General features: G+C 36.8%; 1 protein-coding gene across 2 annotated transcripts in view; it reads right to left on the bottom strand.

Moving 5' to 3' along the window:
* LOC137615282 (rho guanine nucleotide exchange factor 10) overlaps positions 1-26,987 on the bottom strand; it is a 737,263-nt gene that overhangs the window by 612,353 nt on the left and 97,923 nt on the right. The gene's annotated exons all lie outside the window — the stretch shown is intronic.

Raw genomic sequence — 26,987 nt, 5'->3', positions numbered from 1 at the left:
GCCAATTGTTCCGGTGCCAGACGTCTGAATTTTGTGAAGACTGGGGGTCCCGTCGTCTTGATATGGTGGTAAATACCGTGCTTGGCAGGAGCCGTGGGCGTTTGGCGAAGTTCTGAACGGAAAACTTTCGGGTTCGACGTGAGGAGGTGGGCGTAGGCATCCATGGGTGCGGTGATGTGGAGAGCGAGGTTGGAGGGGGCGGGTTGAAGAGGTGTCGACAAGTACGAGTCTGCGTTAACCAATCGTCGGTGGGCGACATCGACCAGAAGGTGGAAATGAGAGAGAAAATCCATACCGAGGAATGGCAATGTGACGTCAGCAACGAGAAACTTCCATTTAAATTTACCATTTCCAAACGATAATATGAGGTTCTCGTAACCGTAGGTGTGTATCGCAGATCTGTTGGCAGCTACCAGGCAGTCGTCGGCAGACGTAGACACACTACGTCGTGTCCTGAAGAGTTCCCTTGGCAAAAGAGAACAAACACCTGTGTCCCCCAAAAATCGCACGCCCGTTCCTGCATCATGTAAAAAGAAAAGATTAGAAACATGGTAGGCCATCACCACGAGCGATGGCCTACTTACACGTTTTTTTTGGCCACTGACAATCCTTGGCACATCTCTTCGTGGCTGCTCCGAAGCTGTAGTGGTAGTAGCAACACTGTGGCAGATGGGCGGTAGTAAGTGGCTGTAGAAGTCTTTGGTTGGGTCGCGAGCGAGTGGTGGGTGATTGGTGGCTTTGTCGCCGCTCCGGCTCGTCACGGGGTAGGCGTGTACATCCTAAGGTATTTACGTCATCTTCGGTTGACGTTGAATAGGCGTCCTCTTTGTCAGGAGTGGAGGCGTTGATGGAGGTCTTGAAGGTCGTGAAGTGGCTGTCCATAAAGGTGTTGGCTTTGGTCATCAAGTCTTTTATTGGTAAAGTATCGATATCGGGTATGGCAGCGCATACAGGTTCGGGTAAACGGTGTATCCAAAGGGCACGAAGTAGGTTCACCTCACGAAGAGAGCCGTCTGCGGCAGGTTGCAGGCAAGCGATACTGGTCATTTCCCTGAGGGCGAGTGAAGCCCTTTGGTCCCCCAACGGTTGTTGAGAGAGCTGAAAAAGCTGTGCTATACGGGCGGCTGGCAACGGCGAGTACTGCTGCAGAAGATATGTTTTGAGGGCGTCATACGCTATTGGGGTTTCTCCTTGTTCACAAAGCCAGTCGGATATTTCCGGGAAGGTGTCCTTGTGTATCGCTGCGAGAACATAATCTGCTTTGGTGGTTGAGCGAGTCTTGCCCTTGATGCGGAACTTGACTTCTGTGCGCTGAAACCAAGCAAACGCCTCTCCGCTGGTGAACGACGAAAGTTTCAATGGGGCGGCGCCAACTTCTGTGGAGTCCGCCATAGTACCAATGACGGAGGGGGCCGGGTGGAAGGCGGGAGGAGTGAGTCAACTTCCGGGGTCACCAATCTGGCTGGCCGAGAGAGGCTGTGACTAAGAAGGAAGGCAGGATGAAAGCAACTGAGTAACTTTATTACAGAACATCCATTTATGTATAAATAAACTGCAGGCAAAAAGGACATAAAGACATAACAGGCAATTTCATGTTCAACCGACAACCGCATCGGTTAATAGTTAACGGTGAGAAAAACAGACATGTTATTTCAGGTCCCTATCAGTGCGAGGGGAGAGCGAAGATACAAAGCATAATATACACAAAAAATTAAATGTTGTTACTATGTACGATCGTGTGATACACGGTTGGTACACCTGACTATAGTACAGCTTTGCTGATCAGGTGGAAAAAGTTAAACATGTCCAACCTTTAGTTTCACTGAAAGACAGGGGTACTTGTATACTGCATTAATCAGGCTTTCGGCAATAAATTTTTAATAGTTCCAGATTCATCAAACATATTGTGTCAATAACAGATAATCACAGATTCCTGCGCCACTTAACTCAAGACAAGAGGGACCCCAAACCTAGTAATGCCTGTGATTGACAGTCAACTATAGTAGAACCATTTTACCAGCGAACTTCAAGCTCATTTGAATCCTTTGTGATAGAACTAACTTCATCTGACGAAGAATCACCATAACCACGTTCGCTAACTGAACTTTGTTGTAAAAACTTTTGGTCCATTAATTAAATAAATTATAAAACAATACAAACACCAACGTAAATATACTATATTAAACTTAGTTAATTAAATCCCTTGTAAAGAATCCTGTCTTTTAATAATCAATCAGAATTGAGAAATTAGTTTTTTATATCAAAAATTAAGATTATTTATGTTAGTGTGATAATCTTTTTATAACAATTTTGCTCTTTGTTATATCTAAGAGTTTCAAGCTGTCACCACGTGGTTGAAAACAAAACGAGCGTAGGAAGCAATTTACAGAGAGTATTAAATTAAAAGATCATATTCTTAGACCGTTCAAATCCGAGTGAATGACTTATTAGCGGAACCTTTTCTCCTTTTCTTGGTCAAGCTAGGTTTGCTTTAAAAAGAAACCGAAGAGAACTGGCAACGCCGCCAATGGGCTCTGAGTTCGCTCCTAAAATGGTTTGACTATAGTCACTGTTTAATAACTATTTAGTAACAGGTTCAAATCATGTACAATTTAGTTGTAACTTTTTGACTCCACTGAATCTTACAATTTTCCTCTCTAATATATTTCACAGGTTTCGTTATGCCAAAGGTTATTCAAATCTCAAAATGTTACAAAGAACTAGTGTAACAAGCTTTGAATATATAGAAATAAACTTTACACAAAGAAAAAAAAATATCCTCCGAGAACAAATACTAGTATCTTTTTTGAAGAATTCAGTTCATTCATTGATATGATTATCATGGAGAAAAATGAATTAGTTATTTGTGGAGACTTCAATTTTTGGATGGATTTCACATCAAATGCTGACGCTTTGGCATTTAGTGGGTTATTAGAATAATATCAATTAGTGAATAATGACGACTGTAGGACTGTACAATTACTTTAACTGGCCATGCGTTGGATCTAGTTTTGAGTGTTGCATTGAATAACATTGTATCTGATATAAATGTTGAAGAGAAATGTACTATCTCCTCAGTGCACAAGTTTATTACGTTTAGTCCACCTTTACAGAAACATGCAGTCGTAAAGAAAATAAATTTTAGACATAAATAAAAAATTTCTCTTACCGTATTTATTGATGAAGTTACAAAGAAAATAAATGATGCTATAACATTCCCTGTGATCACGATAACCAACGTTTGTTGGGAACTATGTGTGTTAACTGTCTTACGACCACTTATAATAAAGTGAGTAAAAGTAAATATGATACCATGTGTCCACTGATGGAAAAGGCTATTACTGTTAAAGACCACTCTCCTTGGTTTGATGGAGAGACTTTAATGAAAAAGAAGGAAAAAAGACGTAAAGAAAGGTGTAATCTGTTAAAAACTGAAAGTTCATGTGTAGAATACAAATCTTCTGTGTCAATACAACTACCTACTAAGAAGGAAAACAGTGAATACTATAAGAGAAAGATCCCTGAAGCAGCAACAGACATGAATAATAAATAAGTTATATCGTCTCCTAAATGGTATAATGGGAAATGTAAAAAAGAAAAAAAAAAGCCAATTGATGGATACAGTAACCAGGAACTGGCAAATAATTTTCTAGTATTCTTTTAAAACAAAATTGAAAATATAACCCGGTCATTTGTAAATACTCAACATCAGATTAAGGATACACCTGATACACAGAAAAGATTAATGAAATGTAATAATAAAACACTAGACGACATCACTAGGATTATCAAGAGAGCTAAGAAAACAAACTGCGTGATCGATCCTATGCCAAGATCTGAAGTAATTGGAGAGAGAAATTTTTCTAGTCTACCGAAATAATAATGAGAATAGTAAATCCAAGCATTGATGAATGTAAGTTTCCAAAATCTGAGAAAATAGCTATAGCCACACCAGTTCTGAAAAGTGTTCTGGATTACCAGGAATTAAGCTCATATAGACCTATTTCGAATCTATCTTTTATTTCAAAACTACCAGAATACGTAATTCTATGAGTTGGATAAGAAGAAGCCCGTAGGCAAACAACAGTTTGTTGCTGCTCCTGCTCTCATTTTTGCTTATTTCTGGGGCCATAGCTGCACTTTCACCAAGAAAATGTGAGTTTTCGTTGAATATATGCTGTTAGTGCTGAAGTAGGCATAGTGAAGGTGGGCAAATTGACAATGCAGTTATAAACCAAGAAAAACTTCATCAAGTTCTCTTATTTGGAGTTCTCTTTTGACGGTGGCGACGGTGCTGCCATCTATTGACTCTTTCAGTGACTAGTTTCAGTGTAACAGTATGTCGTCATATTCCACACCGTTTGGGAGAAAGGACCTCTTTGGGCTGCAGTTTACTGCATAACCTATCATGGATATTGATAGTAAAATTTTATTTGATAACATAAAATTGGTTCATAACTCGATTATAGGAGTTCAATTTATAAATAAGAACAGCGTAATTGTTAAGGTAGTACCAAACGTATTTAATGATCTCATGGAAAATTATGAAGGCAAAGAGGTATGTTCAGACCAGTTAGGAAATGTAAAGATAGTAAATCTTAGCTCCTCCATTACGTATGTTTCAATAAGGAATGCTCCTTTCGGATTCTCAGATGAACAGCTAATCGAGGTTTTATCGAAATATGGAAAAGTGGAAGGAATCAGGCGAAACAGATATGCTGACGGACCATTCGATTTGCTATTGACGGGAGTCGGGACAGCCTGCATGAGACTAAAAGAGAATTTACCATCATCAATTATGGTTTTAGGATTTATCTTGACTATCTTATTTAATGGGCAGTCACGGACATGCTTTCAATGTGGGGAAATAGGTCACGTAGCGAAAGACTACAAATACGAAGATGTAAGGTATAAGTTTAATGAAGAAGAGTTCCCTCACCTACCTACGGAAGGAAAGGATAAGACCAGCGTAAAAGCAAATGAGTTGCACAAAGGCATTGTAGAAAAGGCAACAGTTGAAGAAAGCGGAGATACGTTATAAAACTACTGATATAGTGACCGATGGAATGTACAGGGATGAAGGACCTAATTCAAATGAAGAACAGGTATTAAATTGTACAACAAAAGAAACTGTTAAGGATAACTCACAAAAGTATTCTGAGAAGGAAAGGGATGAAGGGGACTCGATAAAACTTGGGAAATGCACAACAAAAAGGAATGCTGTTAGTGAGTTAGGGAAAGAAACGGAGGAAGAACTTGTATCAGGAGAACCTGGGGACTGCATAAGGGAAGAAAATGTTGATGGAAAGCTGGAGAAAGGGATAACCGACAGTGGGCCAAATTATAAGGACGAAAGGGATTTTTTTAAGGACAGTCTTGATTACGAACAGGATGATGACGATGAAATATTTAGGGTTTCCCAACCAATAGGTGTCAGTGAATTGCGTAGATAAAAAACAAAGGTTGAGATCCATAAGGAGGTTAAAGAAAACGAGTTATTAACAGAAAATGAAGTAGCGAGTATAATAAAAGGAAAACAGGAGGGAAAAATGGATTGTGAGGAAACATATGAGATGCCAACGCCCCAAAGAAAACTTTACAGTACTGATATGGAAATGGAAACATGGCACACAAAAACAGACTCTGGCAATAAACTCAAGATAACGCTGAAGAAAGATCAGTGCCAAAACATGGAAAGGACAAACCAGAATTTATCATCAGATGATGAAACAGGAAAGTGTACCAGGAAGCTTAAAGCAATTTCATCCACATTAAATGTAGCTACGGTTAACGTAAATGGACTTAATACTTTGAATAAGCAAACTAAAATAATACACTTTGTTTCTTTATAATCTAGATATAATTTTCGTCCATAAGCACAATATGCAAGGGGAAGGGAAACTGGAATACGTTGAAAAAACTGCAAAGTTTTAATTAATTATACACAAATGCTTAAAGGTGGAAAAGCTATCTTTTTAAATAAAACATCTAGTGTGGAAATTTTGAATTTTGAAAACGCTACTGATGGTTATGTTATGAGTGTTAATTGTCGTTATTCAAACGTTAAATTCAACCATTGAATGTATAAGCTCCTACTGTGAATAGTAAGAGAAAAGAAAAGGAGAAATTATTTAATACAAATATTTTATATTTCTTAAGGAACAATACAAGTAATATCATAATGGGTGGAGATTGGAATTCTATTACCTGTATGAGAGATTGTTCTAATTCCGATAGTGAACGTCTATCAAAGTCATTGGTAAACTTGAAAAGAAACTTGAAACTTATAGATGCTTGGGATTCATGTCATCATCAGGTGGAGTATACACTTATGTTAGGGAGAATTATGGTTCAAGGCTGGACAGGTTTTATCTAAAAGATTTACATAACCATGAGGCAAATATTCAAAATATTCCTGTTAGCTGGACTGAACATTGTATTATAGTATTAGCTTTGAAATCAGAAAATGTAGCGTTGTCAGGGAAAGGGTACTGGAAACTTAATAGTAATATTCTAAATACAGATATTTTAAGAGACAATTTTCTTATGACTTGGAATAATATTAAGAGGAGCAAAGATAGGGTTGGAAATATTTTGTGTTGGTGGGAATATGCGAAAGTTCAACTGAAATGTTTTTTTTTTTTTTTTTCACATGTTCAAAGCAAATTAACCAAGCAAAATATGGCTTATTGAATTCACTAAACTACACGTTGAAAGAAGAAATAGGGAAAGGAATATTAAATAAGGACAAGTTTTCGTTAGTAAACTCTTTGAAATTAAGAATAAATAGTATTCAGAATGAGATCTGTGAAGGAGTCAAAATTAGAGCAAAGATGAATGATAAATTGAAGGGTGAACAAGTTTCATTAGGGAGGGAGAAAAACTAAATCGTAAATGTAAATAAGATAAAGAGGGAGGATGGTAGCGAAATAGTAAACCTCAAATCTATTGCTTTAAATACAAGGGAATATTTTGAAAAGCTTTTCAAAAAAGAGAAATGTCATAAGTCGTATCAAGACCTGTTTATGAATCTAATAGATAAAGTTATTAATGAGAATGAGAATGATATTTTAACCTCAGAAGTGACAGAATCTGAAATATTGAAAGCACTGAGGGGGATTGAAGAATGGTAAAAGCTCGGGAATAGATAGTCTCACTGTTGAGTTTTACAAAATGTTTTGGAGGGAAATAAAAAACGATTTTGTGGGTATAGTAAAGTTTATTTTCAAATATAAGACCATATATAAAATGAATAAAGGAATAATAACGATTACGCCGAAGGAAGGTGACTTAGGTTTTAGTACAAGCTGAATGCCAATAACAATGCTAAACGTGGATTTTAAGATAATAGCAAAAATAATAACTAATAGATTGAAGAATGTGTTACATTTAATTATTTCCCGCGAGCAGTTTAATTGTGTAGAGGATAGGTCAATTATCAAATAGAATTCCATCATGAGAGATATTATGGTTTATGCAAATGATAATGAAAAACAAGCTGCGTTAATAAATTTAGACTGGACTAAAGCTTTTGATCGTGTGGATCATGACCTTTTATATGCTATACTGAGCAACTTTGGTTTTGGCCCTAGTTTAATTCAGCTAATACAAATGTTATATAAAGACGCTGAAAGTGTAGTATGCATAAATGGTAATATCTCTGATCCATTCCCTATTAAAAAATCGGTAAGACAAGGATGTCCATTATCCATGATTTTGTTTATCATCTACCAGGAACCTTTTTACAGGATGATGAAAAGGAAGCTTGTAGACATGTCATTGAGTTTGCCAAATAATTTAAAGGTTCTGTTCTAGAATATGCTGATGATTCTGTTATCATAGTTACTAGTGATAAAGGAATATTAGAATGTAATAATATAATCTCAGATTATGAAAAGGGAAGTGGTGCAAATCTGAACAGAAATACAACTTCAATTTAAGGCATTGGGAAATGGAGAAATAAATCAGCATGGCCAATAAATGGATGTCATTATCTTCATAATTCCTGTAAAATACTAGGTGTTTATCAGAGTAATAATTATCAATATAATCTAAATTGGAGTAATCTAGAGAGTAAGATAAACAAAGTGATAGGTATATTTAGGAATAGAAAGCTGACAGTGTTTCATAAATGTATTATAATTAATTGAAAAATTTAGCAAAAACGTGGTATGTGTCACATGTATATACAGTCCCACAAGATTGTGCAAAACGAATTCAGAGGAGTTTATTTAGATACCTTTGGAATGGAAGCTGTGAACCAATTGCAAGAAATGCCGTATTCTTACTAAGGGCAGGAGGAGGCTAGCAATGATGAATATTCTACATACACCGAAAGCAATTATGTTCATAACTTTTAAGAAGATTTCTATGAGTAAATGCTACGGTTTTAAAATTATGTATTTCTATTGTAAAATGAAAGCTAGTGTTTTAATGGAAGCTGAAAAATATTATAGAGATTGTACCATTTTATCACATCATATTATAGTGAGATGATTAATGTTTTAAGGAAAGTCTATCGTTTAAAGAATTATCCTAAGGTGTTTGTTAAAGAAATGTACCGGTTACTTATGAACTGTAAAGACTATAAACCAAAAGTAGAGTGATTGTACTCGCTTTTTAATTGGACACATATTTGGAAGTATGTAAAAAATAAGTATATTGATAAGAAGAGCAGAGATACAATTAATAGATATGTTCATGAAATACTTAATACCAAAGATAGGCTGCATATGATGAAAATCTCGAATGAATATATATGTCTCTATTGTTGTAGTCTAATATTGAAAATAATATGCACCTATTTTATTTTTTGTCCCTCGTCAAAAAACATTCTGATTTGGTTAAAGTCAATACTAAAAGGTTGTTGTAAAATTGAAATTGATTGTTTACTACAGATTCTTAAATTTGATTTCAAGACACCATGGAAGAAAGACGAAAACACAGCAATGGTGTTACTCTCAGATTTTGTAGCAGGAGTGTGGTTGGGTCGATCTTTGGGTCTTTTGGCAGACGACCCAAACCTGATTTCTTATATAGGTAATAAAATGTCTAAAACCAAGTTTATGTTGAGTAAAGTTTATGTAAATAAATTAGATTAGCTCTTTACCAGAGAATATGTAAGAAATGCTATTGTAAAATAAAGAAAAAAAAATATAAGTTACTCTATAGGATATAAGGTTTACATACATTGTTATTTGAAAGGGTTGCAATTTGTTATTATGTATATTATATATATGAAGGTATATGAAGCAATTGTATTGATCCTGTTGTAAATTTTATAACTAAAAAGATAAAATAAAATAAAATTCTTGAACAACTAGTCAGTCACTTAGGAGTAATACAGTAGAAGCTTTTCCTGACAACGCAATCTGGTTACAGAAAGCTATACTCAACGGAGTCAGCCATCTGTTCTGTTGTAAATGATACGATGGAAATGATGGATGAAAATAAATGTGGTCTCCTAATATTACTCGATCTTAGTGCGGCTTTTGATACAGTTGTGCATGAACTGCTACTAAACGACCTACGGTGCATCGGCGTTGAAGATCAAGCTTTCGAATACCTAAAAGACTACTTGGTTGGCAGAAATTACTGTGTGCAAATTATAAACTCTTATTCATCATAATATGAACATTTAAAGAGAGGGGTACCCTAAGGGAGTGTACTTGGCCCAATCGTATTCTGCATCTATACTATTGGTCTATCGAAAATTCTATAAAGGCATGGCGTGAAGTTCAAACTAAATTATTTGTGATTGACACAATTTTACTTCTCCATAAATGCTATAGATGACACCACTGGAACTCTAAACCGAATCATTGATAGTGTTAGAGAATGGATGATAATTAAACAACTAAAATTAAATGAGAACAAAGCTGAGTTCATGGTGGTGGGAAAGAGAAACACTGTGAGAAGCTTGGGTGATATTCAAATGAACATAAATAATGACGCAGTGACGATATCTAAGTTCGTGATCTAGGTGTATTTCTTGACTGCAACCTGTCTCTCAATGCCCAAATAAATGATGCAGTAAAAATTGCTGGTTATCATTTAAGAAATACTGCTTTTATAAAAATGTACCTGGATGAAAATTCTGTAAAGAAACTTGTGATAAACTGTGTTATTACCAAAATTGACTACTGCAACTCCATCTACTACAATTTACCAAAAGTACAACTTAAGAAATTACAAAATATAATAAACAGAGGAGCAAGACTGATAAAAGGTGTCCCACCTAGAGAAAGGATCACCCCTATACTAATTGATTTACACTGGCTGCCGATTAAAGCGAGAATTGAATCTAAAATATGTACAATAACCCACCAAGTAATCAGAACCGGTCGTCCAAAATACTTAAGAAAATTGATACATACTGCACAGTCAACAAATCGTGTTGACACCAGAATAGTTACAGATGGTTTCAAACTATTGGAACCTAGATATACTGTATGTCTACTGTAGGCTCCAAAGCCTTTAAATAAGCAGACCCGAGACTATACAATAAGCTCCCATGAGACATCCGAATGAATGAAGACATTAAGGCTTTCAAGAGGAAACTGAAGACTCGTTTGACAGTGACGATTTAACAGTAAATGAGCAATACGTGATAGGAACTGTTGAATACTCTAAACGAACAAGATAATACGATAGTGGAGGTCCTGTATACGGTAGGGTTTCCCTGCTGTATGGGACCGCCATCAAAGTAAAGTAATACAGTATACTGTTTACACGATCTTGACAATGTATATATATATGTTCGATTAGTTTGATTGTTAGGGGAGCATGGCCTCCATGAACATCCTTCCTTATATTTTGTTTATTCTCTAAAAAGTTGAAATAATAGTAGTGGGTTAGCTAGGGCACCAACCACCCGTTGAGATACAACCGCCAGAGGGTTATGGGGTCCTTTGACTGGCCAGGCAGTACTACATTGGATCCTTCTCTCAAGTTACGGTTCATTTTCTCTTTGCCTACACATACACCAAATAGTCTGGCCTATTCTTTACAGATTCTCCTCTGTCCTCATACACCTGACAACACTGAGATTACCAAACAATTCTTCTTCACCCAAAGGGTTAACTACTGCTCTGTAATTATTCAGTAGCTACTTTCCTCTTGGTAAGGGTAGAAGAGACTCTTTAGCTATGGTAAGCAGCTCTTCTAGGAGAAGGACACTCCAAAATCAAACCATTGTTCTCTAGTCTAGGGTAGTGCCATAGCCTCTGTACAATGATTTCCATTGTCTTGGGTTAGAGTTCTCTTGCTTAAGGGTACACTCGGGCACACTGTTCTATGTAACTTCTCTTCCTCTTGGTTTGTTAAAGTTTTTATAGTATATATAGGAAATATTTTCAATGTTGTCACAGTTCTTAAAATATTTTATTTTTCCTTGTTTCCTTTCCTCACTGGACTATTTTCCCTGTTGGGGCCCCTGGGCTTATAGTATCCTGCTTTTCCAACTAGGGCTGTAGCTTAGCAAGTAATAATAATAATAATAATAATAATAATAATAATAATAATAATAATAATAATAATAATAAAATGAGCTACTTTCACTGGCACCCTGGATTGTCGGGACCCGGGAGTGGAGAACCCTTCCTCCCCCACCCCTTGCTTGGGCTCTAAATCGAATGTGATCTCTCAATTATGCTAATGTATAGTTCTAATCCCAAATTTACGCACAATGTTTTAAGGACAGATAGTGTTAGTTTTGGAATTCTAATATCGATATATATATATATATATATATATATATATATATATATATATATATATATATATATATACATGTATATATATATACATATATATGTACACACACTTGAAGATGATCATTTCATGCAATATATAGACATCGCTATCCATATACGGGTAGTAAATTCACAATATAGTGGAAACGTTATTTACATGAAACTAAAGAGTAAAGTATTGTGTGGCCCATTGAAATCACTTTTGTAAGTCGCAAAACGAACCAGAAAACAAATATCTGCATTTACAATAAAACAAGTTAACCAGTTTAATTGCTTGTTTTCTTTGTAAATGGAGCAATTGTGCAAAATGAAATTTCCCATTACAAATAAATCCAAATAACATATTTGAATTGTATCATCTGGCATAAAAAGTAGGACTTTTAAAAGTAAACAAATATATAATTTGTTTTAAAAAATATTTGAATATATATTTGCACAAACCTAACATAATTTCACAATATAAAAGTTTTGGTTCAAAAATTAAGATGAACAATTATATTCGAAAACTTTTTTGTGAGGGATCGCAGAATCATTTGATACACGAAAATACTACATATCACTACAGGTATATTAACGAGATGCGGTATTAGTGTACATACGAAACACTATCTCAAGCAACCAGGGTAACAATCATCGATAGCCAGTACACTTACTACAATTTTTGTGGAATGTTATCTTGTTTTTATATACGGTGGTCTGTATGTTAGATATTCATTATTTACTAATGAATAAAAGGAAACCATATATTCTTTGATACGAGTATGATATATCATTCACAAACTGTCTGAAGAGCATTTTTGGTATGAAAGAAAATCAGCAAAGAGACAGAGCCTTCCAGCTGTATAATACTTAAATATGTCATTTGCTTTATTATTTCGAGACGGACAGAAATATCTTTAATATTATAGTATTCTTTAATTAGTTTTTACAACCAAAATCGTTCCCTTTATACAGCAACTGAAACTTCATTTACAAATAAAACAGAACCACGTGTGAAATTCAGATAAAAATTAGTTTACTGTAGCTATTACGACTTAGAGCAAATTCCTTAAAAAAAAAAATAGCAATTGTTAATATGGCTATTTGTGCTTCTATCGCTTTGAAGCTAATATTAAGCGCATGTCAAAACAAAGGAAAAATTCTTACCAAACAAACATCTTTTTAAAAGAAATAATCAGATCAAATGGCAGAGTCGCTTGCTGGTGGAATTACGTTTAACCAAAGAAATCTCCAACAGTAATAACGGGGAATATAACGGTGTAGGTAAAAGCGTCCTTCGGTCATGTTCTTGCACTAAACGAAAACCTCAAAATTCCCAAAGAGAAAGTGAATGAAGAACTAAAATCCCACAGCCAACGCTCCAGTTGCAATATCATCTCATTTTCATTTTTCTATAGAAGTGACACTTACCTTTTCTATCCAAAGAAGTTTTTTTTTTTATAATAGTTTATTTAAGAACGATCCTTCATCAAATAGCGCTTTTTTCATATGACCATGAAGGCTGTCATTCACAGTTATTACGAATAACTCGCTAGTCATTTTTAATATTATAGTACTAGATTAAGTAACACATGCATTCTCTCTCCCATAGACTTAAGTAAATATTAGCATGATCATATTCATTAAACTTACTGCGATTAATTCGTCTAATGATATCACATGTGTTAATTCCAGAAAATGAAACGTTCTGTCCTTCACTGCAACGCACTTTACCTCGACATAACGTAATTACGGAAACATCTATTGGCAATTATGCCTTCGAATACCTTTATATTTTTCACCGCACATGAGAAGAATAAGTATCTACTGCACTGTATATGTACAGCTCTTCAAAAATTAATCTGCATTGGTATTAACGATGTGATCCAACGCTACTTAATTTATCAGCCGTACACAATATTTGGTAGACCTTCGGTCATTCACTGCCTTGAGGAATAGAAAAGGTGAAGAATGCATGTATGATAAAGAAGAAGGCCACCAGTAAGCTTCTAAAACTTCTCCAATTATTAAGACTTCTAGTAGATCAAAATATTGTTCTGTTAAATTGGAGGCTTATAAAATGGTAGCCTTTTATCTTTAACATAAGCACTTTTTAGTTTATTTGAAAACTTATTTTGTTATAACTGTTTCCAAAGATATTCAATACACGGATGAACACAAATAAGAATTATCGAACAAGTCAAAACTGAAACACAATAAAGACTTGGTAGCTGAAAGTTAAAAGATATATTGAACGAACTAACCATTGACATTCTTCGAAGCATTTTGCTACCAAAACTCTTGAGCGAATTTGCCTAAAAATATTTACGACATTTGCTTAAGTACATTATACTATATGTTAATAGAAATACAAACTTCCATAAGACTTCAACTGTGCTAGAAAATGTGAGCTCATGCAGCCTACTATTTTCGAGTCGTTTTGATATTTGTCCTTGAATCGCTAATCAGCTCCAGATATAAAACGAGGCAGATAGGAAGACAATGCAAATGTATAGTCAGGCAGCAACGAGATCTGTATGATGTGGGTTTTGAGAACGAGAAGCTGTATCTTGATATTGTACGTATAACACTGCGTATCGCTTAAGAGAAAGCCTTGACAGTTGTTGTTTGAGAGCAAATTTAGTGCGGGGAAAGTTGGCTCTTCAGGCGGTAGCAATTCCGGAGAAGACCGTAAAGACGTGTTTACAATCACGGTCTGATGCTTTTGTTTCTACCAAGGTCTATAGAATACCTATTCTATAGACCTTGGTTTCTACAACAGACAGATTCTTTGACATCTCATGTTCAATGACTACCAGTTTCTTATATAGTGTAGGCTATGACGCCTCATCTACCATTGAAGTTAATGTGTACTCAGTTTAATGTGCGATCCTTTTACTGTCAATAATGCACTGCGTAAGGGGCAATGCATTAGGCAAACAGTGTTACATACGTACGAATGATTTGAAGTACAAAAGTATTACTACACACACACACACACACACACACACACATATATATATATATATATATATATATATATATATATATATATATATATATATATATATATATATATACTGGGTCCTTTGACTGGCAAAACTGTAGTACACTGGACGTTCTCTCTGGTTACGGCCACTTTTCCCTTTACCTGCACATACACCGAATAGTCTGGCCTATTCTTTCCACGATCTCATTTGTCCTTATACACCTGACCAAACTGAGATCACTACATATTTCTTCTTTGCTCAAGGGATTAACTTCTGCACTGTAATTCTTCAGTGGCTACTTTCCTCTGGGTAAGGGTAAAAGAGACTCTTTTGCTATGGTAAGTAACTTTTCTAGGCGAAGGACACTTAAAAATCAAGCCATTGTTCTTTAGTCTTGGGTAGTGCCATAGCCTCTGTATATTGATCTTCCAGTGCCTTGGGGTAGAGTTCTTGTGTTTGAGGGTACACTCGGGCACACTGTTCTATCTTGTTTCTCTTCCTCCTGTTTCTTATTTTTTTTAGTTTATATAATTTATACATGCAAAATTTTATTTTTATGTCGCTGTTCCTGTTATTTTAATTGTTGGTTTCTTCTCTTGTAGTTTATTTATTCCCTCATTTCCTTTCCTCGCTGAGCTTTTTTTTTTTTTCCTTTCGGAGCCTTGGGCTTAAATCATCCTGTTGTAGCTTGGCAAGTAATAATAATAATATATATATATATATATATATATATATATATATATATATATATATATATATATATATATATATATATATATGTATGTATATATATATATATATATATATATATATATATATATATATATATATATATATATATATATATATACATACATACATACATACATATATATATATATATATATATATATATATATATATTAATGACAAATCGCTGGAACGTGCGATGTCTCAAGATGACAGCAGGCCGGGAGGACAAAGGAAACGAAGATTGGACAAGCGCTTTCGTGTTATTATTACACCTCTTCACGGTCTTATGGTTTAAAAATACAATTAGAATACAAAGAAACATCTGTGTTGACGTAAAACAGAAAAAATGAGCAAATTACAAATTACTTAAAAGTTAGTTGTTTAGAAATGTTGTTTACAAGAAATTCATCCAGTTTGTACATACCTGAACTAGTGTTAAGCAGATCTTCGAATTTTTTTTTCTTAATTAAAACTGTTTCAATGATATTTCTTTTAACAAAATCTTTGCAAAATATAAGTTCTTTAGCAGCTTTCCAATTAATAGCGTGGTTGCACTCATTCATATGCTGAAAAAGACTGCTGGCAATCTTCGTTTCCTTTTTCCTCCCGGCCTGCTGTCATATATATATATATATATATATATATATATATATATATATATATATATATATATATATATATATATATATATATATATATTAATTTCGGTTTATGTTTACGGGGGATGGTTAACCTTCTCTCTAATTCCCAACGTTATCCTTACATCAAAGGGTTGTGTGTCTAATGTGCCTTCGCCTAGAGACATCCTTTTCCACCAAACCTTTTCTCTCCAGATCATCTTTCACCTTATCTTGCCTACTAATTCTCTGCCTCCCTCTCGATCTACCCCCCCACCCCCCCACAATTAACAAGTTCCTCTCAATCCTTTCTCACTTCCTCTCCACCATCCATTCGCAATGTGTGCCAATATCATCTCAGTCATGACACTCTTAAAACCTCTGTAATCTTTGCTACGCCTCCCATTCTCCTCATTTCATCAATTTTAATTCTTTCAAGCAGTGATATTCCAATAATCCACCTGAGCATTCTCATCTGTTCTCTCAAGCTTGGCTTCCCCTTTTCCTAGAGACCAAGGTTCCAATCAATACGATAAACATTGATCTTGTTAATGTGATATAGATCTCAACTTTTAGCTTGATTACCATTTACTTATCACATACAACTTCCACTACTTCCCGATATTTTATCCTATCCTCAGCTTCAGCCTCACAACCTCCCTCTTAACTTATAGTAAATCTTAAGTATCTAAATTGTTCCACCTGTTTTATAACCGAGCCTTTACTTTCATGTATGTCCCTACCATCCTTACTGCTCACCATAACCTCAGTCTTGTTCCCACTCACCCTCAAGCCACCCATCTCCAAATATTCCTGCCACTCTACAACCGTTCTCAGTAATTCTTTCTCATTTTCAGCGGTCATCAACAAATTATCTGCATATATTGACTCTCACAACTTTTCATTTCTGATCTCTTTTACTTAGCACACCCAAAACTAGCACAAATAAAAACAGACTTAATGCTGACCCCTGGTGTAATCCAACACTTAGTTCAAAGGCTTCTTCGGCGTCAATGACCTTGGATGTCAGTGTGATGGGCTGAGAGAAGATTGTGACTCAAAGACAGTATGTAAGCAACTGAGTGAGTTTATTATAGAACACTCTCCTTTATATACAAAAGCTCAAAGCAACAAGAAATTTCATGTTAAAAGACAGACACCGTTACAGATGAGAAAAGCAAACATGTTTATTCTGGTTCTTTTTAGTGTGAGGGATACAAGCATAATATATACACAAAATGAACTATGTACGATCGTGTGACACACGGTTGGTACATGGCTCCCCGCCCTAAAAATGACATACTGTACATGTTAAATAGGGCGCCCTGATCTAGAGAGGTGAATTGTAGGCGGGTCATCTGGCAGGAGATAAGCAGGTTTTAGATGATCAATGGAGACCCAGTCTTCTTTGCCATGAATGTTTCGTAGGAATGCTTTCGGACTGCGTCGGATCACAAGGAAAGGGCCCGTGTAAGGGGGCATTAGCGGTGGCTTGCTAGTGTCGTTGCGCAGGAAGACGTGCATTGCAGAGTGCAAGTCTGTTGGTATGTGATGCTTCGCTGGGGGCTTGTAAGTCTAGGGGCATGGAGTAAATTTTCCCATGACGTGACATATGCGCTGGAAATCGTCGGAGGAGGTTGTAGAAGGAAAAAATTTGAGCTGCCGAGATATGGAGGGCGTCTTTAGGAGTGATCCTTAGTCCCAGGAGGACCAATGGAAGCTGAGCAAACCAGTTGGAATCCTTGCAGCGGGACATCAAAGCTGCTTTGAGGGTGCGATGAAAACGTTCAACCATTCCATTGGCAGCGGGATTGTAGGCCATTGTCTGATGTAGTATGATGCCCAGGAGATTCCCTAATGATGTCCACAATTGAGAGATGAAAGTGGTACCCCTGTCAGAAGTAATATGCTTAGAGATACCAAATCTTGCAATCCATCCTGAGAGTAAGGCAGATGTACATGAGGTGGACGTTGCAGTTTCCATGGGAATGACTTCAGGCCAACGAGTGGAGCGGTCGATGACGGTAAACAGTTAACAATGTCCTTGTGATGTGGGTAGTGGGCCTACAATGTTGACGTGAATGTGTGCGAAATGACACTGAGGTTGAGGAAAGGTGCCCACTCCTGAATCCGTGTGTCGATGTACTTTGGAAGTTTGGCAAGAAGTACAGGTGCGGACCCAATCCTTAGCATCCCTAGAAATGCCGTGCCAAATGAACTTCGTCTTCAGCAGCTGTGCAGTAGAACGACACGAGGGATGTGAAAGGCCGTGAATGAAATAAAAAACCTGCTGGCGCATGGGAGCAGGAATCCAAGGTCCCGGTCTACCAGTACTGACGTCACAGATGAGGGTGGTGTTGGAGTCTTCGAGGGGGAAGTCTTCCCAACGGAGGTACGTGCAGGATGTCCTACATGCTTGATACTCTGGATCCTGTCGTTGGGCATCAGCCAGGGCATTGTAATCCAATCCCAGTTGAATGGCAGCCAACGTGTTTCTTGACAGGGCATCGGCATTGGGATTCATTTTCCCAGGGACGTATTGAAGGGTGCAATTGTATTCAGCCACAGCGGAGATATGTCGGTGTTGCCGGGCAGACCAGGCGTCAGACTGTCGAGTGAAGGCATGCCCCAGAGGAATGTGGTCTGTGCAAATGATGAAGGGCGTACCTTCTAAGAAATGGCGAAAGTGATGGACAGCCAAGTGCACCCCCAACAATTCGCAATCGAAGGTAGAATAACCCAATTCTGCCTTGGACAGTTTTCTGTCGAGGAAGGCCAATGGGCGGGGCGAGCCGTTGACCACCTGTTCGAGTACTACACCAATAGCAACGTCGCTGGCAACAGTGGAGAGAAGGAGAGGGGCATGTAGGATAGGAAAAGTGAGAGCCGCAGCAGTTGATAGGGCCTTCTTTGCATTACAGAAGGCCACTTCTTGAAGGGAACCCCACTTCATGTCCTTTGGCTTGCCCTTGAGGGAGGCGTAGAGGGGAGCAAGAGTGGCGGCAATGGCTGGAAGAAAACGGTGATAATAGTTGATCATGCCCAAGAATTCCTGCAGAGCTTTGACGGTCGAGGGCGCGGGGAAGTTCTGAACGGCTGCTACCTTCTCAGGGAGGGGATGGACTCCTTCAGGAGTGATGCGGTGCCCTAAAAACGACACTTCGTTGGCGCCAAAGGTACACTTGTCGTACCAGACTACAAGGCCGTTTTCTTGCAGGCAGTCGAGCATGATGCGCAGGTGACGGAGGTGTTCCTCTTTTGAGGAGGAGAACACAAGTATGTCGTCCACATAACATACACAGAAGGGGAGGTCCCCTAAGATGCCATCCATGAGACGTTGAAACGTGGCCCCAGCATTACGAAGGCCAAAACAGGAGTAATTGAAAGTGTATGTACCAAACGGAGTGATAATGGTAGTCTTGGGGATGTCTTCTGGGTTCATAGGCACCTGATAATACCCCCTCAGGAGGTTTAGCGTAGAGAAAACCTTCACTTTGTGCAGGTAGGAGGTCACGTCGGCAATTTTTGGGAGGGGGAAGTGATCCGGTTTTTTTTGCATGTTCAGGCGCCTGTATTCCCAACACGGACGGAGGTAACTGTCTTTCTTCAGAACGATGTGTAAGGGTGATGACCATGGGCTGGAGGCCATTTGGCAAAGGGCCATTTCCTCCATTTCAGCGAACATCTGTTTGGCGGTTACCAATCGTTCTGGTGCCAGACGTCTGAATATTGCAAAGACTGGGGGTTCCGTCGTCTTGATATGGTGATAAATACTGTGCTTGGCAGGAACCGTGGGCGTTTGGCAAAGTTCTGAACGGAAAACTTCCGGGTACGACGTGAGGAGGTGGGCGTAGGCATCAGTGGAGAAGCGAGGTTGGAGGGGGCGGGTTGAAGAGGTGTCGACAAGTACGAGTCTGCGTTGACCAATTGTCGGTGGGCGACATCGACCAGAAGGTGGAAATGAGAGAGGAAATCCGCACCGAGGATTGGCAATGTGACGTCAGCAACGAGAAACTTCCAATTAAATTTACTGTTTCCAAACGATAATGTGAGGTTCTCATAACCGTAGGTGGGTATCGCAGATCTGTTGGCAGCTACCAAGCGGACGTCGGCAGACGTAGACAGACTACGTCGTGTCCTGAAAAGTTCCCTTGGCAAAAGGGAACGACAAGCACCCGTGTCTACCAAAATTCGCACGCCCATTCCTGCATCATGTAAAAAAGAAAAGATTAGAAACGCGGGAGGCCATCGCTACGAGCGATTGCCTACTTACACGTTTTTTGGCCACTGACAATCCTTGGCACATTTCTTTGCGGTTGCCCAGAATCTGAAGTGGTAGTAGCAAAACTGCGGCTGATGGGAGGTAGTAAGTGGCTGTAAATGTCGTTGGTTGGGGCGCGAGCAAGTGGTGGGTGGTGGGTGGCTTTGTCGCCATTTCGGCACGTCATGGGGTAGGCGTGTATGTCCTACGGCATTCACGTCAGCTTCGGTTGACGTTGAATAGGCATCCTCTTCGTCAGGGGTAGAGGCGTTGATGGACGTCTTGAAGTGGCTGTCCATAAGGGCGTCGGCTTTGGTCATCAAGTCCTGTATGGGTAAACTATCGAAATCGGGTATGGCAGCGCGTATAGGTCCGGGTAAATGGCGTATCCAAAGGGCACGAAGTAGGTACACCTCACGAGGAGAGCCGTCTGCGGCTGGTTGCAGGCAAGCGATATTGGTCATTTCCCTGAGGGTGAGCGAAGCCCTTTGGTCCCCCAACGGTTGTTGCGAGAGCTGAAAAAGCTTTGCTATACGGGCGGCAGGCGATGGCGAGTACTGCTGCAGAAGGTATGTTTTGAGGGCGTCATACGCTATTGGGGTGTCTCCTTGTTCACAAAGCCAGTCGGATATTTCCAGGAAGATGTCCCCGGGTATCGCTGCGAGAACATAATCTGCTTTGGTGGTTGAGCAAGTCACGCCCTCGATGCAAAACTTGACTTCTGTGCGCTGAAACCAAGCAAACACCTCTCTGCTGATGAATGATGAATGTTTCAATGGGGGAGTCGCAGCAATAACTTCCATAGAGTCCGCCATAGTACCAACGATGGAGGGGCGAAGGGGGTGTGGAAGGTGGGAGGAGCGAGTCGACTTCCGGGGTCACCAGCGTGACGGGCCGAGAGAAGGTTGTGACTCAAAGACAGTATGAAAGCAACTGAGTGAGTTTATTATAGAACACTCTCCTTTATATACAAAAGCTCAAAGCAACAAGAAATTTCATGTTAAAAAACAGACACCGTTACAGATGAGAAAAGCAGACATGTCTTTTTAGTGCGAGGGAAGAGTGAAGATACAAGCATAATACATACACAAAATGAACTATGTATGATCGTGTGACACACGGTTGGTACATCAGGATGCTAAAATACCTTAAATCAATCAATCAATCAAAGGCTTCTGTTTCCCCAACTGCTCATTCTTTTGTACATCATCTCAACCAATCTTACAAACCTCTCTGAGATTTTCTTCTTCCTCAAGCACTAAAACATCATTTTAATCCACACTGTTGACTAACTACTAGCAACACAATTCACAAATTGGGTCAACTTGAGAAAAATGGACTTTTCATAGGATTTATCTCAATCACTTTTGCTCTCTTGTCCCATCTCCTGCTGCCCATCCTTGCATTTCTATTTAAATATATATAATTATACAATTTGGATTGTGTGTAAATTTAACACATTTGATAAAATCGATCTAATAACAACTTGTAATGTTTTTATCAACATTAGAAATTTCAATACTCCAACTCTAACGTCTCTCCCAAGCTTTCAACATTTAATGAATTTTAAGAGAAAGCTTTGGAAAGGGTAACAGATCTTTCCATTTTCTACTTTTTTATCAATAGTTTTGGAATCTGAACTGGCTAAGATCTTTTGTACCTTGTGTAATCATGTGTGACTCTTACGTCAGACAACCGCCCTCTTTACGTCAAATTACTTTCAAGTTTGTTAACTAATATTAAAACACGTGGTCACGTTTTTAGTTAAGGTTCAAATTCAAATTATTTCGGGAGAAAGGATGCAGAAAATTAGTTCCCTTGTTTAAAAATACAATAAAAAATTACCTTCATTGACGTATTGTTATTCACTGACTTAAAAATTCTATTCACGACACCTTGTTGAAGTTGTTGGCAAAAGGACAGCTGCATCGGGGGATGTTCTGATTCTGCCCCGTCGCCTAAAATGACAAATGACGAAAGAGATGGAAACTGTGCCAGGTTAGAATCACTTTCACAGAATGTAGATATCTTACACATTGCTTTCAGACATTTCATTTACTAATATCTATATTATCAGAGATTTAAGTGATTTAAGAATTTTACTCGTATATAGCATTGTTATTACTGTAGTGTAATTTTTTTCAATCCATTCTAAGACTCATATTTTTAATTAAAGTATACGGCCAGGTAACACGAGACCAAAAATCATGGATATCGACTCACATTTGACAGGTGTCATAATCTATTTCCATGAAAACTGACTCATAACAATGTAAATTAATCAAAGTCACCGCTATTGTGGTCAAGTGATCTGGTACTGAGAGGATCATGCCCTGAAAGCTTCATTAAAATCGAAAGAAAAAAGAGTAATGATAATAATGATAATAACAGACACATATGTATGTATGTATGTATGTATGTATGTATACGCTCTTGCTCAAACACACAAACATTCAACTTTATATATATACTGTATATATATATATATATATGTATATATATATATATATATATATATATATATATATATATATATATATATATATATACATATATATATATATGTGTGTGTGTGTGCGTGTGTCTGTGTGCATGTGTGCACGTATGTATCATGTATGTGCATAAGTATATAAGATATATGAATATATATATATATATATATATATATATATATATATATATATATATATATATATATATATATATATATATATATATATCCAATCAAACTATAATCATAATATGTGAACATAAAGATATAGTTTAAATGCGAATGAAAGTAATAAAACTGAAGACTTCTTTTGGAGACTCTACCGATGTCGTTTTTCTTCATAGCACAAAAAGCAATATAGAAGACTTTATTTGTTTGATAAATTGTCATTGCAACTATTATTTTATCTTGATTATAGCCATAAATATCTAGACTTAATTTTGATATTCTTATATTTTGTCCGAACATATCCAAGGTGTAGGACTGCATGATTTTTTATACTTTACATGGGTTTCTTCACAATGAGTTATAACGAGTTAGTCCGAAGCATTAGTATTTTGTATTTGTATTTTAATAACCACCCTCCTCTTCCTTAATCAAGTACATCCTTTCATGACAGCCGATACTATTGTTGATTTTGTTACTGATGTCTGTATCGTTTTCACCACTCTATTTTTTAAAATTGTAACTATTACAGATTGTTCTTGAAAATTATTGTTCTTGAAAACTTATTATTGAGAAGTAATTTCTATGGTCAAGATTATTCTTGATACCAGAATTTTGACCTTTCATAAAAACAGGCTTCTGCCCTTGCCAATTAGGGGAAGGATGTTGATACATTTTCAAGTAATCATATGGTATGGGGGAAATTTTCTTGTAAGATTCGGGAATATCGGTCAAAACGTTGGGTAAAACTTCATTTTTGAAAATTTTTATAAAATTACTGCCCAAGAAAAGTTCCATAAGCTAAGGTGAAAAGCTTATGATAGAAATACCAATAACATTTGAAATTTTGACCATTATAACATTATATAACTGAGTTACTAAAATGATGTAAAATTCATATATCCTAACAGATATTCTGTTTAAAGTTGCAAAGGAGATGCTACACAATCATCGTTTTCAATATCTATCTCATGAATTGATAACAAATTCCTATGCTATAATATTCAAACACAACCAAAACATTATAGCTCGAAAAAAGCATTAAAATGAAAGAAGCAAACACGAGAGAGAGAGAGAGAGAGAGAGAGAGAGAGAGAGAGAGAGAGAGAGAGAGAGAGAGAGAGAGAGAGAGAGAGAGAGATGCGTGATGTAACGACTTCATGTGACTGGAAGGTGATTCATCTCAGACAACAGCCCTCGAACCCTCTGCAGTCTCTTCCATACCCCCCCCCCCCCCCGCTCAGTCCTCCAACACACCCTAGTCATCAACAATGACCCCATGACCCTTATCGGTCGAACCTTCATCTTCAAGGTCACCAGATGGAGACAGTCCAGGTGTAGACGAAGAGAGCAACCTTAATTACAAGAACGATTAATAAATGTGTAAAAAGAGAAAAAGGATTACCCCACGGCCAGACTAAAGAATACATTATGTTAGGTGAATGATAACTGGAGACTTTCTGAAATCATGTGACTATTCTGTGGCTGTTTATATGGTTAAGTACTTTAATATCGAGAAGCTAAATGAGTTTCAAAAATTTAGAAAATTAAACTTGCCTGAAGGTTTTTGGAAAAATTCTCATTGTAGCCTACAGGCAACAAAACTTTCATGTAATAAAATACTGTCTATCAAAATGAACAAATAATTTCCCTTTGAGGAAGGCAAAATGCATTTATTTCGAAGCACCGCATCTTAAATATTAACTTGTTGAACAAATGTAATTGTATCCAACGTTTGGTGTACTGTACCTGATAGGAAAGACTGCTGACTGAGTCAACAGTCTGTTCTCATTTCCTCATAATGGAATCTTTGATTCAGTCACAGTAGATAATCTTTTTCGTGGACATGGCTACTCCCTAAAATAAAAATGGAATATTGGTAACTCTAAGAGGACGAAGACAAATTTCACAATGGCAAAATACTTTTCAACCCCTGATAAGAAACTGATGTCAATTCAATAAAGGAAATGCCTTCTATAAAATAGCAAATCAATTATTGTCTAACCAATAACCTTCACAATCAAGAGAATTATGGATTGGGCGATAGGATAAAATACTCTGAATATCCACAATAAGAGCCATGTAATGTGAGAAACCCCTATTGTCTCCCGCTAATTTAATGATCACGTTACTTTTAGTTTCCAAGTGAGAAAAAGACTCGCAAGAGAGATAAAAAGGCCTCAAGGTGTTCGTTTAAAAAAAAAAAAGGAAAAACAAAAACTCATAAAATTTGTCAACAGGTAAGTGCAGAAGCGTTTGTTTGAATATGAAAGAAGTACATACGAAATGGAAACATAATTATTTTATATATAATCATCTTATTCTGGTCCTTATACTAGAAGCAAAATAGAATAAGATTATTTGTTTAGATGATGTTTGTAATTCATAAATGAGATATATAAAGGACTCTAAATATAGATATGAATTCAATTATATCAGACATTCAAGAGATATGAAACTGTGTCCATTTGTTCCATTTTTCTATGAAATAAGGGCGTATACGTAATATACAGTATTTATTAGCGGTATTTACCTCAAGTTCAACTCAAATCCCATCGTGCAGCCGCCAAAGAGGGAAAATGATTTCAGTTTATGCATTTATACATCTGTCAAAATAATATATATTATTCTATCTAAATCGGGCTAAATTGGACCCAATATCATTATCGTTATGCAACGTTAAGTGTTCTAATTTTAGACTGAAGTATATAAAATCTTTGTCATATTCATCAAAGAAACGATATTAATCTAAATCTCATATTTCTTGGTCTTTTACATGATTTCAAACTGAAATTCTTAAAATTCGAACAGAAGCAGAATGAAAGAAATGTCGTTTCAGAGCGGTTTCGATTCAACATTCCTTATTGATTAAGATCTCAAAACTAACCTGGGGATTTATATCAGCTCATCTGCATACATGTTTGTGTAAGCTCTATAATCATAATAGATCCAAAAAAAGCCACTATCGCCTCACTGTACTAACACAATCTAAAGTATTCTTTTCTAATAGTGGGTTAAAGGAGGGTTGTCCGAAACATTTATATTAGATGCCTCATGCGCATAACGTGAGCAATCTTTACACGACTTTTACAACGATAGTTGTTTCTACTTGAAAAGTACGCGTTGCATGAGAATTAAGGAAAAACACTACTGAGTATTACTTAGACCTACTCATCTTAAACAACAAATATTTTGATAGAAATAAAGCTTTCATGTATTAAAAACTTTTCTCCTATTTGTAAGATAAATATATAATATAGTGGATTATAGATATTATCTTTTATAGTTGAAATATATTCAACGACAGAACCACATGGAAGAATTGGTCAGTATAGAATAGAATCAAAAGACTCAAAATGTTCATGGTACTGAAGAATTTTAGCTTATACTAGTCTCCAGATTTGTAATCTACTACTGTAGTATGAGGCAGAACAACGAAATAATCTAATTTTTATATCCGGGTCTGTTTTTTTTTTTTTTTTTTTTTTTTTTTTTTTTTAAATGGATGCTAGACTTTCAATGAAGCTAATCTAGTTTTTCAAATAATTTTAGTTTCCTCTCACAATGAAAATGTTCTTAATTTTCTTGAGTAATCGAGGAAAGCTTTCTTTACATTTTGATCATAAAAGAAATGAAAACTTCTAACACTCAACAATAAAGGATAACCTTTATTCATTTCCACTTGCTTATTTCAGTCAGCTCTGAGAGCAATCCTGGATCCTCACAAATCATTTCCTCCTTCCAGTAACTGTATGAATATAACATTTAAGGATAAGCAAAGGAAAATGAGGGATGAAGTTAACATGACCCTATGAGTTAATGACCTGGAAAATCGTAATTTTTTCTTTTACAAAATATCGCTTGTTACTTTCCGGATTTACAGTGTCGAGTTTTCAAGCAAAAAAGTCAAAACATCCATAACAGTTTTGATTTTTAAAAATAACATTATACTAAAGAGATATTCAGTAATCGCTGAATGCGAGCTTAACTAATTGACAC

Source organism: Palaemon carinicauda, chromosome 21 (genome assembly GCF_036898095.1).
Source record: "Palaemon carinicauda isolate YSFRI2023 chromosome 21, ASM3689809v2, whole genome shotgun sequence".
In the NCBI taxonomy this organism is placed as follows: Eukaryota; Metazoa; Arthropoda; class Malacostraca; order Decapoda; family Palaemonidae; genus Palaemon; species Palaemon carinicauda.
Note: the sequence above shows the minus strand (reverse complement) of the source record. Positions and strands in the feature narration are given on the sequence as shown.